Source organism: Clupea harengus, chromosome 26 (genome assembly GCF_900700415.2).
Source record: "Clupea harengus chromosome 26, Ch_v2.0.2, whole genome shotgun sequence".
Lineage (NCBI taxonomy): Eukaryota > Metazoa > Chordata > Actinopteri > Clupeiformes > Clupeidae > Clupea > Clupea harengus.
The window spans coordinates 7,366,911-7,373,099 of record NC_045177.1 but is presented as its reverse complement, the minus strand read 5'-3'; positions in this window follow the sequence as shown (position 1 = coordinate 7,373,099).

The following is a 6,189-nucleotide window of genomic DNA, read 5'->3' as shown; positions in this document are numbered from 1 at the left end:
ACATTGACGCGAAGTCTGTGAACATTTAAAAAAAAAATGATTGTACAGAAAATATATGAAAATTGTGAAAATAACTTTCAGACTCCAAATAACTTATGGTCAATAGCAGAGTAGCAATTGCATGTCTAAATCCACAGTTCAGCCTCATCTAGTTCCCGATTCTCACAACATGGAGCAATACACTTACAAAGGGTGGCACCCCAATGATACAGAAGTGTTGAGCATATTTGATAATATAGCAAAGCCATGTTAAATAGCCTATGCAATGATGTCACATTCAGGGGTGCAAACTCGTCACCTTTCGACGAAATTCGCCGTTTCTGATCGAAATAGGTCATTTGTGTGATTCGTGTAGATCTGCAATCAAAATATTTTTAGGGGGGGGTCCTCCAAGTAATCTGCGAACGCAAGCTGTCATGAATATTTTTTTCAAGCTTGTTCGTTTGGCCAACCCATGTCACCATGACAGGCACGATTTTAATTTCGAGTCTTCGGGTCTGTTCGAAATGGAAGGTATCTGCCTCAATGCCGTAATAGACATGTCTTTCGGTTGAAAGCGTTGGTTTTGAGCGGCCTTTTTAAGATGGCATTTACGGTAATGTGTGACGTTGGTACGCTACAATAACGTTATGCTATCTAACTTAGGCTAACGTGCTAAAGTCAGACAGTTGGCTGACAGACGCCTCGCAAATCACATCAACCATTTTTGCTGGTTACAATAACGGTGTTATCGGATAGTACAGTGTCTTTTTCTCGGTAACTTTTGAAAAATCTAAGCGTGAAAACGCAGAAAAATTTACATTTACATAAAAGACATGGCCGTCAGCCGAGTTTGGTCCGGAGTTTAGCTGCTAAAGTTATCTTCTGTCCTGTCGTTTGAAGCACTGGCATTGGTATTCATCACTTCACTGGATTGGAAGTCCATTTTCCAGGCTCTCGCACGCCCCCTTCATTGAGGCAGAGGTTAGGTTTCCCTCCCCTATGTGCTTTTTCACTGTGGTTTTATGACAGATCAGCAAGACTAAATAGCTTCTTCACATACGTGAAATACATTACCTATTCTATGGATACAAATGACATACAATAAAAGTGTCTACAAATATTTCAGTGATGACAAACAATAAGAAAGCAAAAGGCATGCGCTCAACCCAGTGTGTGAGGAATTGCACAATCTGAGATGAGGCGCAGCTCGTTGCTGCCTCACTTCGCGAGTTGCCTCTGTTTGAACAGGACATGGTCAAATTCAGCGATTTTGATTATAAAAATGAGACGATGGTAGTCTGTTCTTTTTCTCCCGTGAATACTAGCTACTAGATGTTACTAGCTAACCACTTTGGTGACTGTGATAACGATAGACTGCTGCAGGGATGTCTAACGCTACAAAATGTTGAACCCCAGTAAAATGTCATCAGGTTCATAGGACATGCTGAAAAACACACACACATAAACAAGGAAATGGAGACACAACAGCAATCAAGCACAAAGCATAACAGCATGGGATTGGTGGGGTCCTTTACTATACCTCAGGCCTGCCTGCAGACTCTCTGGTAGAAAGTGAGCTCCTTCTCTGCTGTCTTGATTACACTGGTGGTCCTGAGCAGTGCTGTTGTCATACCACACTGTCAGCCTGTTTGTTAGCATACTCTCAATAGTGCACCTGTAGATGTTTGTAAGGATACTGGGTGACCTCAATTTCCAGAGGAAGAACAGCTGCTCCTGGTCTTTCTTGATTAGCTTGTCTGTACTGAATGACCATGTGAGGTCCTCACTGATGTGAACTCCTAGGGATTTAATGGTGCCCACCTTCTCCAGTGCAGACCCGTCTATGCGAAGAAACGGATGATGTTGTTGCTGATGTCCTCTGTTCCTTCTCCTCAGATCCACAATCATCTCTTTAGTTTTGCTGGCATTGAGGGAAAGGTTGTTCTTATGGCGCCATGTCACTCAGCGTGCAGGAGTGAGGTGTAAAGCTATCTCATCACCATCAATGATCAAGCCTTAGACAGTGGTGTCATCAGCACACCTGATGATGGAGTTGCTCTCATAGGAGGCAGTGCAGTCATGTGTGAAGAGTTTGTAGAGCAGGGGGCTCAGCACACAACCTTGAGGGCAGCCAGTGTTCATGATAAGTGTCTTTGAGGAGAAAGGCCCAATGCTGACAGATTGTGGTCTGTTAGTGAGGAAGTCCATGATCCAGCTGCAGAGGGAGGGGATAAGGCCCAGCATGAGTAGTTTGTCTGTTAGTGTGGAGGCAGGGGCGGGTATGGCGACGCACTGCCTAACGGGAAAAGGAGATTCTGTCCGATTCTACCACTAGGCCGTCTGATCTGCCTCTGCATGTCATTGTCCAATCAGGCTAAAGTTGTGCTTCAAATGGCCCCGCCCCTTTTTGGGGCGTTTTTGGGCGAAATGAAAATCGCCCTAGACCTCTCTCATTGACTCTCATGTTAAATACATTTTTTCACAAAACAGGGCTCTCAATGCAATCTCTATGGCTTCCGGGAGGGCTCCCCCCATCGTGCTTTGGTCATACGTAACTGCGTATAAGGAAGTCATGCGGCTTTGATTAAGTCACATTCTGTCAAGATGGTTAACTTTCAGTGCAAGAACTCGATTAGCTCTTTGAAAGAAACTCCTTTTAGTCAGCGTACTAATGAAGATAAATTGACAACAAAACAATTAGGACCTATTAGGCCTACACCCGAGGATTTCCCAAGAATTGGTACAATAGAAAATCTTGGCTAGCAGGCTGTGAACGTGGTCTGTGTTTCTATACCACCGTCACTTTTCATAAGTTTCACAGTGTGAATGTTCGCTACTTGCACTGAGTTATTTTCTATGTGATGACTTATTTTGCTTTTGTAAGCCAATACTTCGGTCAGTCAATAAATATTGTTGGTTATGACTTATATGTTGCCCCCTTCTTTATGTTGTTACTGGACATATCATGTGTCCTGTTAAGCTATTTTACATCATCCAACATTTGAGTAATGTGAATAATGAATAAGTGGGATAATTTATTGTATCATTTTTGCTTATGAAGGCTCCTGGATGTGACTTTCTTCCATAGCTTCCACCTGTAACTATAGCTACTCTATGTAGCTAGAAGGGGCATCTTTCTGTTGTGTGCTGCCATCTAGTGGACAAAAAGGTATTGCTGTATGAGTTAATCAGCTAACACCAAATTGATACAATTGTCTTGCCTACTGTACCTACTGAATGGGTCGCCTTAATCATTATAAAAAAAATTGCCCCCCCCTGAGAATTTTTTCAGGAGCCGCCGCTGTGTGGAGGGGACGATGGTGTTGAATAATGAGCTGTAGCTAATGCACTACATTCTAGCATGGCTGTGTTTGTTTGCTGTGGAAAAACTTGGTTGATCTGATATGTTGATAGGGAAACTAAAGGGGGTCCAGTGTGTCTGTGTACAGCTTTATGACAGCTGTCCTGAAAAAATATCCCAGGTGTAACAAGACTATGAAATATATTGCTGTTTTTGTATTGCATGCTTGGTGTTTTCTGTGTTGATCTACAAAACGTTAATAGTTTTGATTGATTAAAATGAAACACTGATAACAAATTAGCTTACATGCTAAACTCACAGTTTTGTGCCTCAACTGTATTTTCCTCTCCCCTTCTTTCTTGAGGTATGACTATGGAGGAAAGTGCAGGATTGAACTAGGACTGAGACTGAGAAAATGTGAGTCATTTCATTTATTTCCCCCCCCAAAAAATACATATGTGTATGTACATTCAATACATGTGTATGAAAAAGAGGTTGTGCATATTTATAGGTTTAGCATTGCATGTGATCATGCAAGTGTGATCAGTGTCCCTTCAGTACTGGAGGCTGATGTTTTTTTTTTTTTTTCAATTGGTCATTTTCTGAGGCCATTTGACTTTTGATAATTCTAAAACATGAACATGAATGTGATAAATTCGACTCCCAGCTCATACAGCTGGTGCTGAGCAACTGCAGTGTCTGACCCTGAAAATTGTTGCCAGCTTACTTCCATAAGATTATCATTACCATTTAAAAACAGATGTAGCACTCTTGCAAGAAACTCATCTGATTTCTCAGGATGTTGGTAAATGAAAGCAAAAGTGGGTTGGACAGGTTTTTTCATCATGTTAGAGTAATAAAAGTAGGGGTGTAGCAATATTAATTCATATAAATGTAAATTTTCACATCAAAAACACTAACAGATCCAGAGGGCAGGTATATTCTTCTAATAAGCCCATAATAATTGTGAATATTTTTGCTCCTAATGATAATCATCATCCCTTCTTTAATATAATTTCAGAACTCTTGGCAGATTACAGTAATATTTCAATAATTCTTGGTGGGGACTTTAATACATGTCCCCAACCAAACATATGTAAATCACGCCACCCCTCCCTAAATGACATGAAAATATCTAAGGCTTTAGTAGACTTATGTAATGGAGCAAGGTTAGCCGATGTTTGGAGAATTTCTCATGGTGTTGACAGGAACTATACATTTTATTCTAATGTTCATAAGACCTATTCAAGAATAGACTCTCTGTGGGTAACCCAAGATGTCTTGAGTAACACCAGTGACTCCAAAATCTCTCTGCCACATTTTAAGTTATTTCAAATCACCAAAATGGACACTAAATAACTCCCTCTTATTAGACCTTGACTTTAAGGAAAAATGAGAGCTCAGAAATTAGATTTGGTACTGTATGGGAGGCATATAAAGCAACATGTTGTGGCTGGATAATAAACTATGCATCTTATAAGAAAAAGAAGGCAAATCATCAAATGGAAAACATAACAAAGCATCACCTGACAATGACGAATTATATAAGGAACTTGCTCAAGCCAAACTTAGTTAAATACTTTTTCTAAAGAAAAAATTAAGTTTGATTATGAAATGGGCCAGAAAACTGGCAAAATACTCGCTCAGAGACAGCAGAAGGAAAAATCCTTGTTATTCAGGCCATAAAATCAAACAGCACCATTATAAAGGATCCTAAAGGCATCAATAAACAATTTAAGGAATTTTATGAAGAATTGTATAAAAGTGAAACTACTACAACAGATCAGGTTTAGAAACTTTTTTTAAAGGAATTGATCTGCCAGTGTTATCACAATTTCAAAAGGACAAATTGGATGAAGACATTACAAAGACTGAAGTAATCAAAGCAATTCAGTCTTTACCTAGTAATAAAGCCCCAGGAAAAGACGGTTTTACAACAAACTTCTACAAAACATTTGATGACCTTCTGGCAGACAAACTTCTTGAAGTATACATTGAAGCAAAGCATTATAACACACTGCCTCCAAAATATGAAGATCCATTTCAATGTGGAAGTTACAGACCGATTCAGTTACTTAATGTCGATCAGAAGATCTTTGGGAAAATAATTGCAGCCAGATTCAAATAAATGTTACCCTGCCTTGTACACAAGGACCAAGTGGATTTTGTCCAAAACAGATGAATTGGTGATAATATGCAAAAATGAATGCATACCTTCCATTACACCATGACCTTATCTAATCCTGCACTTGCTGTTTCCTTAGATGCCGAAAATGCCTTTGACCGAAATTGAATGGAGATTTTTGTTTAGAACTGTTAGGTGAAAATTCACTCAAGTTACCTCAGGACTCCGGAGTTGCATAAAAGTATGAGTGGTGGGGGAAAAATCGATTCTGTTCGATATTTTGCGCACACAATTATATCGATACAGTAGCGCAAAGTATTGCAATATTTAATTATATAATTATGTGTTTTACTTTTGGGTTTTCTCCATTGGTTTTCTCTGAGTTTACTCTGATAATATTACATTTGAATATAACATCCACAAGGTGGCGCTTGTTGCGGTGCTTTGTTGTCGTGTATTCAACAGCAAATTCAAATGAAAATGGCTTCACCATCACAACCGGTTGTACATGACGCTCTGTCTTCTTTCAAATCGAAAGTGTGGGTAAATTTCAAAAAGCGAATAGTAAAGACCTTGACATGCAGTATTCCATCGGCAAAGAATGCCACATGAAAATTAAGTACTGTGGGAATACGACAAACTTTAGAGGTACTATTTGTAGTTAGCGGCCCCTGAGGAGGTAGCCTGGATACCAGACCGAACTTAGTTCGGTCTGTTCTGACCAATCAAATTGTCAGGCGGGCTTTATACGATGATGGACAGATGATCAACCGTAACGTAA